This window comes from Lemur catta, chromosome 16 (assembly GCF_020740605.2).
Source record: "Lemur catta isolate mLemCat1 chromosome 16, mLemCat1.pri, whole genome shotgun sequence".
Taxonomy (NCBI): Eukaryota; Metazoa; Chordata; class Mammalia; order Primates; family Lemuridae; genus Lemur; species Lemur catta.
This window is the reverse complement of record NC_059143.1, coordinates 33,604,597-33,617,513: the sequence shown is the minus strand read 5'-3', so window position 1 is coordinate 33,617,513 and position 12,917 is coordinate 33,604,597.

Here is a 12,917-nt window from a genome sequence, read left to right as displayed (position 1 = left end):
TTTGGAGGTTCAGGCAAATCTCGCTCTAACACCTTTTCCTGGTAAAATAAGGAGAAAACAAGCTCCTAGCGTTACCCTGAAAGAGAGAATGAGTCACAAGAGGAAAGTGTGAGGGGCCTGCTTTAGGAATAAAAGAAATCACACTGGTGTTTCCACCTGCCTCATGCAAATGGGCCACAGCCCCTCCTGGTGCTCATCACGATAATGATGACAATGAGAAAGACAAGAGACGCCACAAATGGTCGGGCATTCACCCCGTCTGCGGGCTCTGTGCTAAGCACCTTCCATGTATTAGTCACTTAACCATCAGGAAAATCCTGTGAGGTAAATACTGTGCCATTATCCCCATTTCATAGATGAACAAACTGAGGCTTGGAGAGTTTAAATAACTTGCCCAAGGTCTAACATCAGAATTTGTGCTTTTAACCACTCTAGAACTGTCTGGTATTTCCAACTTCTGCCCATATGTTTGCTTTTCATTAATTCACTCAATTAGCTCAGCCATAACACGTATTTACGGACCTCATCCTGAAGCCACCTCCATGCGACACCCGTGCACCCTCCTGCCTGAGTGGCACTGGCCGAGGCTGAGGGTGTGTAGCGTGTCTCAGGCCTTCTTGGCAGGAGCACCTCCTCCTCCTGTATCCGCCCTCCCTGCCTGGCTTTTCCCCCAGTCCCTGTAAGGCCACACCTTAAGTGCAGGTCACAAAATACAGCCTTGCCACATGGCATGTACAAAGCACCTGGGATTCTAAGGAACCGCAGATTCCTGACAGTACAGTGGGGTGAGTTTATTTCCTTTGTAAGGTTGTGATGAGGGATGACACATGTAAAACACCATGCCTGACACACGGGGGCGCCACCGTTCTGATGTCTGCCCCTCTCAGTCAGCATTGGTTTGCCCTGGAGGACTCCCAGGTGGGACCCTCCTCCCAGCTTGAACCAAGGGAAATCTTCTTCTTGGCTTTGACCTTGAAAGGAGTGCAGTTACAAGCAAGGAGGAAACCACTTAGTTCATTCAACAGTCCTGAACCAAGTAGGTATCTGATGCAGGGCTTGCCAAGTTCTCATACTGCAGGAGCCCAAGATGGCAGGGTCTGCTGCCACCAGGTTGCTGTGGCTTTGGAGACAACCTCTGGTCTGGAGATCAGAGAGATGATCAGGTACCCAGTGTTGAGCACAGACCTACATTCGTGGTGTTTTTAAGCAGCCCAATTGCACAATTCAATGACATTTCCTTAGTTCTTTCTACAGGGGCTTCTGGTATCATTTCCAGAGAATCATTTGCTGGGTGTTTATGCAAATGTTTTCCTCGCCACAGCTTTCCCACCACACCCCCTTGGTGGATGCCCCTCTGTCCCTGTTCTCAGTGAATGCACCTTCCATCTCCCTGTCTGGTACAATCACAAACGAGCAGACGTAGAGCTTCTCTACTCTTCAACTTCCGCCATGGAGTTTCTGCCCTAGGAAGTTTCCTCTCCTCTCCCCTCCCCACGTGCTGCCCAAATCTATCTGGATTTCCTGGTGGATGCCTGTGAACTTAGAGCAATTTATGTCTCTATTCCTTGCTGGGCATGAAGTCATGCCCCCAGCCCTGCAACCATTGTGGTGTTGTCTTAAAAAAAAAAAAAAATTCATGTTGCACAGTCCCACCTGGGCTGGAAGGGACTGGATGACAAGGTTGGGATCCAAGAGTTCTCTTTATTTACAATGGACCCTTTTCTTTCCAGAAAGATTTTGAGGCAGTATATGTAAGTGGAGATAAGAGCTAGATGACAAAATGAGGGAGAAGGGAGAACAAAACTCTGGATAATGACACAATTTTAATATTTTTCCTATGATGTCTTGTATTTGTAGGTCTTTCTAAATATGTGTCGTTTGACTCAGAAATCATCACAACACTATTTCATTTCAATTGCTGTTCGATATTGACCTATGTATAGGCAATTTAATGTTACACAGAATTTGCCCCTCAGCGCATGTAATTGGGCAGTGCCCACTCTTAGGAATTCTGGAAGACAAGAATGCCACAGAGGGCTCTTCTGCATCCTGACAGGGCTTTTCTAAATGCAAGAGAGAGCGCTGGAGGAAAAAACATTCTCATGCTTCTCTACCCCCTTAGCCCCAACAAAGAGAGAAGCAGAGACTGTAAGTTTGGAACAGAATGTCCCCGTTCAGTGTGTTCTGAGCCACACACAGTTTGGTTTGGTAAACAGGCAGACAAAAAGGCACCAGACAACAGCCCAAACTCCCACTGACCCAGAATGCCACTTGGCTGGGGGGGGACCCTTTGTGGCAGGTATGCCCTAGATGTGGAGCCAAGGGGCGAGCAAGCATGGACTGCAAATGTCTCACTCTAGCCTCTGCCGCCTGCCATCGCAAGGGGAGCGTAAGGATGGGTGACGGCAGGCGGCATGGAGGTCCCTACATTTTTAGCTCTTAAATGCAGTCCTGCAGTTGTTCAGCTCCACTTAAGTAGTGAAACGGATGAATAGCTGGGAGCACCCAAAGAGAGGTTGTTCCTCTTGCACGAAGCAGAAGGGCCAGGGAATCTCCATCTCCACAGTGTCAGCTGAGGTCAGAAAGTAGGCAGACGAGGGTTGATGGGTGAGGAAAGGTCCTTCCTCCATACAGAAGGACACGGAAGGCATGGCGCAGAAGATATATCCGGGGGCTCCAAACAGCCATGTGATCAAACTGGGAGGCGTGTGCTGTGGGTCATGACCCATGAATCCAGTCCCTGCTTGTGTCCACAAGGAAAGCAAAGCTCCTGTATGTTTGCATAAGGCATCAGAATTGATAAAGCATGCTGACATACCCTTTCTCGTGTGATAAGATACAATTGCCAGGCGTGGAACCCCCACCACCCCTACCAAAGTACTCAGCGTCAAATAAAGTGCAGGTAAGAAAAATATGACATTTCAAAAAGAAAAGATGCAACGATGAAGACCTATGGCCATTGAAAATAGCGACATTAGCTCTAAGTTCTATTCTATAGGCAATATGAACCAGAATGCATCGCGGTCCCTTGTATAAAGTAGATGTTCAAGTAATAACTGTAATAAACTGTAAGCACACAGCAGTTTGATTTGCCTGCTTAATATTTGAGATAAATAAGCAAAATTTGCCTGCTCTGTCTTTTCCATGCATTTCTATGATTCTCTGTAATGATGAGAGAATTCAAAAACTTTCTACTGGTTAAAAACCTCCTTACATGTGGCAGATGCTGGGTAACTGTCGCTGCTGAGGGTGTTTCTCTTACTGAGGAGCAGTTTTAACAGCAGGGCCGACTTGAAGTTCCTCTTTGTAATCTGCTCTTTCCCCCACCAGTTAATATGCAAAGCTCTGCCTGCTTTCCGATCACATAAAGGCTAACAACAAACAAGAAGTGGTAGTTGTCACTTTTAAAAAGTCATGAAAACACTTGCCAAGTCATTAGGATTTTTTTTTTTTAAGTTCTTCACAACTTGAGGCTTCTCTGAAAACAAGGGTGTTGGAACAAGCTCTCTAAGGCTCTGCTGCCACTCGCCCTGTCCAGCTGGGGGGTGGGGAGGGGGTGGGAGCGGGGGTGGGGTTCTTACAGAGCTGCTAACAAAGACTACAGTTTCCTGCCAAACAAACTGGTGTTGAAGATTTACTGGAAGAGGGATTAAGGCATTGGAAAACGGCGGGAGGGATTCATGAAGACAGCATCGAAGCTTGAAAGAAAGATGGGGTGTGTTTGATCATTGGGGTTTGCCAAGAGTGTCACAAACCAGACAAACAAACCGATGCAGCTCTAAAGTAATCAGAGATCAGGAGTGACTGACGTTCTGTGCACAGTGTGATGAGGAAAGCGGCATTTAGAGAGGTTATCAGGGAGTGGTCCACAGGGGGCCCAAAATCCGAAGCCAGGGAGGCTGCTGCGAGCTCACGGCCCCTGCAGCAGGCCAGAACCAAGTGGAAAGGGCTGCAAATATGAGATAATTCGGGAGGAAAAAGAACTACCGATAGGCATGGGGGGGATGGAGGGGTGAGTCAAAAATGTCATCAAGTGTTGGTGAGGAAGTGGGGAAACAGATCCTACACATGCTGTTGGTAGAGACGTACGTTGATAGAACCACTTTAGAAACTGCTGACCGTATCTTTGAGGGTGGACATCTGCACACCCTATGGCCGGGCAATTCCTTCCCAGGACTACACACAAGAAATACGCCTAAATACGTTCACAAAAAGACATGCACAACAAAGTTCAGTACAGCAGTACTCATAACAGCCACACATGGGAAACAACCCAATTGTCCATCAATAGAAGAATGGATAAATTATGACACACTTGCGTAGCAAGGGAATGGGTGGTCTACAACTCTGCACAACGGTATGCGTGGATCTCACAATGCTAAGTGAAAGAAGCTGGGGACACAGAAGTACAGGCTGCATGATTCTGTTTATACAAAGTTCAAAACCATGCTAACAGAGAGAAGTCACCATTGGAAGGGGCTGTGACTGGTGGGAAACAAATGCAAGGGGTCGTTCTGGGACACTGAGGATGTTCTGCTGGTTACCTGGGGGTGTCCACTTGTGATGTGTGCACTGTAATGTAAAGCTATTACACTTTAATAAAAACTTTACAATGACCACAGATAGTGCAGCAAAGGCAGTTGGGGGCCAATTTTGTGCAGAGTTTGAGATGTCTGGGCAGGCAGGTGCACAAGCCCTGGATGCACTTGGAAATGTGGGACTTTGGTCTGGGTGAGAGTCCAGGGCTGGGGACATTGCATTTGGGGATCATTTACACAAAAGTGACGGGGAAGATGAGAGCATGGGTGTGTCTTCGGGGTTGCAGGGGAGCAGTTAGAAGCAGTTGGAAGCAGTTGGAAGGCAGGAGGAGGATGAATGAGCAAAGCTATGCATCGGTGATGTATTCAGCACCTTCCATGCTAGGTCCCTTCTCGTGGCTCTGCCAGCCATGATTTCTGTCCTTTGGCACTTAGGTTCTGATGGGGTGGAGGGAGATGTTTCTTCGTCTCTCTGGGTGCTCTTCATTTTTCTCTTAAAAGCTGAGAAAACAGAAAATTGGCAGCTGTCCAAGGTAGTGAGGAGCGGAGCGAGGGTGCCCGCCCAGCCTTGCACTTCCAGGGTATGCAGTACCCCAACCTTGCAGCCAATAGCAGAGGGCAATGAGATGCCCGGACAGGTGGGCTGGTACCACGGAAGGGCCTTGAAGGTCAGCTTGGGGGGAGACAGGGAGGGGAGGCCATGTGCTGCTCGGCACTGCTCCTGGGGTCCAGGGGCCTCTCAGGATAAAGGCGGAATGTGCTGGAAACCGTGCACACGCACAGAGCAGCGACAGAGGCGTGTTGTCTTGCCACCCAGTGTGGGCTGCTGGGCTTGTGCCTTTCCTGTAAGCACGTCAGGTCAGGAGGTCAGGAGGTCAGGGTGCATTGCAATCACCTGTGTGATGCTGGAGACCCAGGTGATGTGTCAAAAACAGAGTCAGTATGTTTCCTCTAATGGAAAACACCAGGGCAGTAGGGACTACTAAACACACCCACATGAAACGTCAAGGCATCTGCAGAAATGCAGAAGAAAAAATACACATCAGGTAGCACACACATGCAGCAACGTCCCCGCTGTGGACTCTTAACCGTCACACAGGGCAGGGCGGGAAGGGAAAGCGGCTGCTTGGGGCAAGCGAAGAGCCCTCCATTATAGCCCCTCTGCCCGTTTTCAGGACCCCTCCCTCCTCAACTCTTCAATGGGACACTACATGGGGGTGTCGGCTCCCCCAGCATGGAGGTGCCCCAGGACAGATTGTCCTCATTCCCACCCCAGGGCCTTTGCCTGTGCTGTTCCTTCTAGGAAGCTGCTCTTGGGAGCCAGGTGGGCTGAGATCCTGGTTCCGGGGCTTCCGATCATCATAATATGTAGATTTGAGACAAGTCCTGTTACCTCTCCTCAGCTTCCCTTTTTAAAAAAAAAATGGGGGTGGCCCTCTCCATGGGATCAGTGAGATGGTATAAGTGAAGTCCTTAGTGGAGAAGCCAGCATGGAGTTGGCAGTCAGCCAGTGGTAGTTGTTCTCCATCCCTTAACTCCTGCCTGAAATGTCCTCACAGTCCACGTGCTCGGGTTCTCCAAACACTCAGGTAGATGATGTACCTGCCTCCTCTGCACCTGGCTCAGCTCCAAGGCTTGGGAGTGTCCACTCTGGGGCCCAGCTTAGCTGAGGGCTTGGCTTTTGCTTCGGAAAGGAACACAGTGTCCCCAGATCCTCAGAGTGACATCTTCAGGGGTACTTTGATTTCTGTAGCTTCTAAAATGTCTTTCAGAAGCTAGTAACTACTCATATATTTGAAATTTCCTAGCTCATTTTTTAAATCGAAGTTTAAATAGTTCAAAATACATTTTAAAGTACAATTGTTGAGGATTTCTGGATGCTGGTAATATTCTGCTTCTTGACCTAAGTGCTGGTTACATAGGTGTGTTCATTTATGGGAAATTCATTAAGTGATACACATATTACTTGTCCACTTTTCTAGATAAATGTTATGCTTTAATATAATGTAAAGACAAAAAAAAAAAAAACTTGTCTTGGGCTGTCTGAGCCCAGAGCACACCCTGCTTTGCTGACTGGCCCTGTAGCAGGCACGTGGTCCTGTAATGGAGTGACTGCCAGCTCAGTGGGCCAGAGTGCTTGGCTCAGTCTAAAGTGGCCGTGGAGAGGCCAACTGAAAGGCCACCTCTGGAGGGCAGGGAGGGAGGCCACCCCAGCCTCTCTAAAGCCAGATCAGAAATATTAGAGATGAGGTATACACAAAATACCATGGAAGTGTTGAGGAAGGAAACTTCGCCTCACTGATCAGAGAAATACAAAAGATGCTAGTGACATTTGAATTGGGTATTGAAGGCTGCATAGGAGTGTTTCTGGTGACAAATGAACGAAAGGGATGACAAAAATAGCACGAACAAAGAATAAAATTAAAGAGCCTTGGGTCTGAGGCTCAGAAAGCAATTGAATGTGGAAGAGCTTAGTGAGTGTGAGTGTGCGTGTGAGTGCGTGTGTGTGTTGGGGGGGGTGGCAAGGCGCGAGGCTAGAGAGGTGAAACAGCTGGGTCAGGAAGCGCCTCGTCTGTCAAGCTCGGGAGTTGGGCTTCAGCCTTCAGGCAGGTGGCAGCTCTGAAGGATGCTAAGCAGGAGGGTCTCCTACCACCTCCACCACTCAAGTACCTGTTACAATAATTGTCTTTGCAGAATGAATGATCATAATGCCCATGAGAGCACAATCAGGGAACAAAATTTAAATTATGCCTCTTTAAAAATAGCTAGCATAACCTAGAGACAGAAAGCTGCGTGAGGGGAAGGCGTGGGATCTGAGCTGAGCTGAGGGCCTGTATCTCCCACCTGTGCTCGTCCGCACGCTGTCGGTGCCGCGAACCGCTCTGGAGGCCGAATTCAAGGTCAGGACTGAACAGTATGGAGGTGATGGACAGGTTTCTGAGCATATGGAGGAAAGACAGCCATGACTGAACTTAGATTTGTTGATAATAAACATTTTAAAATTGTTTCTGTAATTCAAGGTTTCTGGCTTTCCAGCCATGCAGATCATTGCCTGAAGGGGGAGTAATCGCCAGGAGCTGGTCAAGGAGCTTTGCCTCCACTGTCTCATTTCATCGCTGAAGGAACTACAATAACAGGTTGATATTAATGCCTTGCTAGGGTGAGAAATTTGGGCTCAGAGGCAGATTAGACAAATCCCCCAGGGCCTCACAATTAGAGTTTTTCTTAGCAGCTGTGCACTCCCATGCAATCCAATGTTCTTTTGAGAATCAGTGAGGTGGGGGACAGGCCTGAGACCGGGGGGCTGGAAGCCTAGAACGAGCACCTGTGAAGCAAAAGAACTTGGAGAGCACCTTGTGTGGCTTTTGGAGGTGCTTTGGCGCCCTCCGGTGGCAATTTGAAGGCATCACGCGCCAAGGCCAGCTCAGTGTGCCTGAGTTCAGAGATCACATAGGAGGCTGTCGCAACAGGGTGTGTCAACGTGAGAAAAGGCACAGAAGTGGGCAAGGGAAGGGAAGGAGGTACAGAAAGAGCCGTCCTGGTCCTAGGTACCCATCAGTCTCTGTCTCCCATCTCTCTATGGACAACTGGGCTCTCTCTCTTAATTCAGGGAAGAGCATCAGACTTTGGTGTACACCGGGATTACTGGGGAGCTTGAGGCTGCAGAGTCTGGGCCCCACCCCAGAGCTTCTGATTATTCGGTCTGAAGGGACCCCAGGATCTGCATTTTTAAACCACACTCAAGTGATTATGACTCAGGTGGTTCTTGGACCACATTTTCAAAAATCAAAATGAAACAAAATGAAACAGCAACAATACACTGTTTAAGGTTTAGCTTTTAAAAAGTTGATACTTCAGCAGCAAACTAAAAATATGGCTCCTCCATCCAATTGCTAAAAGAAGCCCAGAGGAATTCACAAATTGTGGTCTTATTTATGCTCTGGTCTGGTAACAGATACACGAACACACAAACCCCAACTATCCTGCTGTCCTAATTCTCAAAGATCAAGTTAAAACAATCCAGTAGCATTCAAATTAGCAAGTTTATCCTTGCAAAAGACTAAATCCAACACTTGGGCTCTTTGGAAGCGTACTCCTAGAGATGTGAATATGTGGCTACATGCAGAAAAAAAATCTTCTCTGATAAAGTAAGGATGAGAGAGTCATTAAAAGCACACTGGCATCAAAGTCTTTGAGAAGACTATGGTAAAGAAAGGTGTTTAACTTTATGTAGCTTTATATACCTGGATTTTTTGGCTCATGTGACTTTTTTCTTTTTCCTTTTTGATAGATATTTATTAACACCCATGGCTGACTAGTTTTGGAAATACTACCTGAGAGCTACAGGAATGTAAACTAAAGATTTTTCTGGATGCTGAAAAAAAACCTATATGTGGAAAAGAATAATCTTTTTGACAAATAGTGCTGGGACCACTAGATATCCACTTGCAGAAGATTGAGAACCCTACCTCACACCATACACACAAATTAATTCAAAATGAATCAAAGACCTAAATGTAAGAGCTAAAACTATGAAACTTTTAGAAGAAGAGTTTTTGTGACTTCCCTATCCTGAGCCCTTGACACGGAGAACCTGTTTCCCTCTCTCTGTGGAAGCCCACCCAGCACCCCCTTCTTCCCCAGATGACAGTCCAAGAACCAGGAGTCAGGCAGCAAGGATATCTTGTGTTCAGAAATGTGTTTGGTCCCCAGAGCATGTTGTGCCCAAGTCATTTTAAGACGAGGTCCCTGACCTCAGAATTCCCCACCTTACTGAGCAAATAGGACCCATCCAGATGACAAGCAATACCAGACAATATAAAATTAAGTGTTAAATTGTATTGTATGGCCAATATTACATTTTATGTTAAAATTATAGTTTTTATAAAGAATATAGAAACTAACAAGACATTCACATAGGAGGTAAACTGAAGGTTTTTTGGGGAGAAAGGCATAAACCATTTATGTGTTCTTCAAGTTATGCCAAACCGTATTTCAACTGTTTCTCCTCTCCCTACCTGCCTCCCTCAGTTCTTCAGACGACCAGGAGAATCGGCCTTCTCATGTCACCTGGGATGCCTGTATAAATGCAGGTTTCTGACGCCCTCTCATCTACTGAATCCCAAGAGGGCAGGCCCCCCAAATTTGCATTTTGAACAAATATTACCTTGCTTAATATACACCTTCTGGAATCAATTCTAGGCTTACAGAGATGCTAAGGCAGGGGGTCCATCTGTCAGTAAATATTTATCAAGCTTTTACCACATGCAGGGTCTGCAGATGGGGGCAGCCAGAGATGCACGATCTGGACCCTCACAGAGTTTACAGTGTGGTGGGGAAGGTGGATTACTGAACAGGTCACAGTGTGATGCTGTCTTAGTTCATTTTTGTGTTGCTACAAAGAAATCCCTGAGGATGGGTAATTTAAGAAGAAAAGAGGTCCTCGGAGGCCCACAGCCTCAGCATCCCTTGAGAACTTGTCAGAAAAGCAAATTCTCAGGCCCTGCCTCCAATCTACTGAATCAAAATCTGGGAATGGGGCCCGGTGATCTGTGTTAAGTAAGATCTCTAGGTGATTCTGATACACGCTGGAGTTGAACTACTAACCTACCATCTGCCTGCCTCACCTGAGGCCCGTTAAGTGGTTTGAAGGTCCAAACCATAAAGGCTCTGTAAGGTAAGGATGGTTGCAAAAGACTGTTTGTAGAGGCTTGAAGTTATTGTACACAAAACAATGAAATGCTTAGGGTTAGATGGCATGCACCATTCTAAAAAGTTCTTTCCCTGAACACTGTGTAAGTTTCGGAGGCAAGTCAGCTGGCCTGCCCGAGATTCTGTGTGTCTGCTATAAGTATGTTGTGTGTGGAATAGATTTCAAATTCCAGCCAGTATGAGTGAATGGACTCTGTACAGGGAAAGAAAGTGAGCCTGGGAGGGTGTTTCAATTGCTCAATTCACTATTTCTTGGGGCCATTATATGCCACCCATGGGCTAGTACTATGAAGGAAAGAGACAAACAACAAAAAAAACTGTGCATGTTCATGTGCACGTATGTGTGTGTAGACATGTATGCAACACACACTCTGCCCCCCTATATTTTAAATTTCTTTCTGGCAGTTGAGTTAATCGAGTGCCTTAGTCCCTGGCATATCTTCACTGGTCCATGTGAGGCCCCTTTCTGGGATGTATGAAAGTATGTGTGTCCTTTTATTTTCATATCCCGCTCTCTTTTCCCTCTCACATTCAAATGTACCTTTTTTGTTTGTACGTGTGCTTGCAAAACGTGTATTGTGCTGTGCGCATGCCCACATCTTTAGAGTTTGCTGATTTGTGTGGTGTAAATATTCCCACCGTGGCCGATCTGAAGCTTTCAATATGATGTCACCAAGTGGCATTGGGAGAGATGCACTCACCTGCACAGATGGCTCGCAGGAGCCGGTGGAGCTGGCTCCAGCCCTCCATTGTTGGTGCCTGATTGAAGTTCTAGACTACACCGGCCACTTTAGTATCTTGTCAACATTGTATGTTTTCATAGGTTGCATTTTTTTTTACCCCGTCTATTTCCACCTTGCTTGGTATCTTGGGCCAGCTCGGCTTGCTTTATAGGCAAGGATATTGAAATACTTAGAACAGCTGAAGGGTTTTATTAGTGGTCAATAACCAGAACAGCATGCACGTGGAGGGTTTCCTGCTCTTAATAAAACCAGATTATAACACTTTGGTGGAAAATGCATGAAAACTGGTACTTTAATAGTTCTATGTCATCACTTGGAGGTTCTGGGGCAGCTGAGTGAGCTGTGAGCATAAACAGCCTCCTGGTGAAATTCCTGGATGCCTAATCCTCAGAGAGCAGTAATTCCACGGTCATTAAAATACAGCCTGAGGCCTTCTTGACCTCAAGGTGTGATCACAAACTCAGAGGTAGCCTCTGGAGTGTGACTCGTTCCCCTTCCCTACATGGAGGATTTGTTTCCATGGAGAAGGGCTCCATTTTCCTGCGGAAGTCATAATGGGCTAGACATGATCTGGAAGAGAAATATGCAGCCCAGCACTCTTGGGCTGGGAAAAGATGGCCGGGATTTCGGAGTAGACAGAAGAGAAAGGATAAATGTAGAAACCAGCTTTTTCTAAAGGATAGATTTAGTGAAATGTAATTCTTTCCTTAGAGCTGAGTATATAGAGGGCCTGTCCCTTCCCCGTCCCCTCCCCATTCCCCTCTAAGGTCCTCACCCCTTTGTGCTACACTGGAAGCCTTTGTGTGTGGGGGAGGGGGAGGTCCCACTGTGGCCCTATAAGAGGTTCATCCCCCTCCTTTGAGGAAGGGGGGAAGCCTGTGTCATATGGAGTCCCACAAAGGGATTTTGTGGTCTGGGAGGTCAATGCTATGACCAGAGCCACCAAATAACAGGATTTACTGGCCATTCAAGAGTGGCTTGATTTATAATTTGGGGGCACAAAGCTAAAAGGCTATCCTCTAAAAATTGAAAGAGGTTATTACAAATCTGTGCTTCAACTCAAACAGAAAACCATATCCATGGTCATTGCCATATAATTTTCTCCTAAACACATCAAACATTCTTCTGATAATTTTTAATCCATCCTCATCTCTTTTCAGACACATGATTGACCATGGGAACCCCCCCCAGGTGAGCAATGTGTGAACCTGCAGGTGAGCCCAATTTTAAGAAAACCCTGATACCAACTTGCAGACTTCGTTTAATGAGAGTATGATCATGAGTATTGCAAAAGGAAACACATTTGTTTACAATATGATTTGAGTGTTGATAAAGATCAATTTTTACCTTATGACATTTCCAGAAATATTTCTGTTATGTAAAGGAAAGCACATTGGCACTTACAGTGCATTTAGATCCCTAACCCCAAATCTGGAAAGCATCGGCCCATGACCTAAGAATAAACCCCCACAGAACGTTAATAGTTTCCTGCCTCTTCTCTGGTAACACTTCCATCTTTTACTTAACTCAAAGTAATTATTTGTTGGTCATGCTGATTTCATCAGTTTATAGGAGAGAGAGAACAATCAACACTTCAGAGGTGGAAAGGACTCTTGAGTCCCCCCCTGTCATGAAACTGATTAAGACATCAAGGTGGAAAGCAAAGAAGAACTTGCCCAAGATGGTAGAAGCTCATTTGTGGCACAGCTGGGGTGGAACCCACCCTCTTGCTTTCCAGTCTAATAAACTATGAGTATAGAGTCTAAACTAACCATATTTTGGATAAGTGTTGTGCATCTCAGAACAGAGAGCTTCCTGAATGGTGACTGCACACACATTTCCCAGTGCTTGAGGGGAGAGTCACAGAACAGACAAAAGGGAAGGTTAAGGCCACTGTCTGGGATCCCAGACGGCCTGCTGAAGG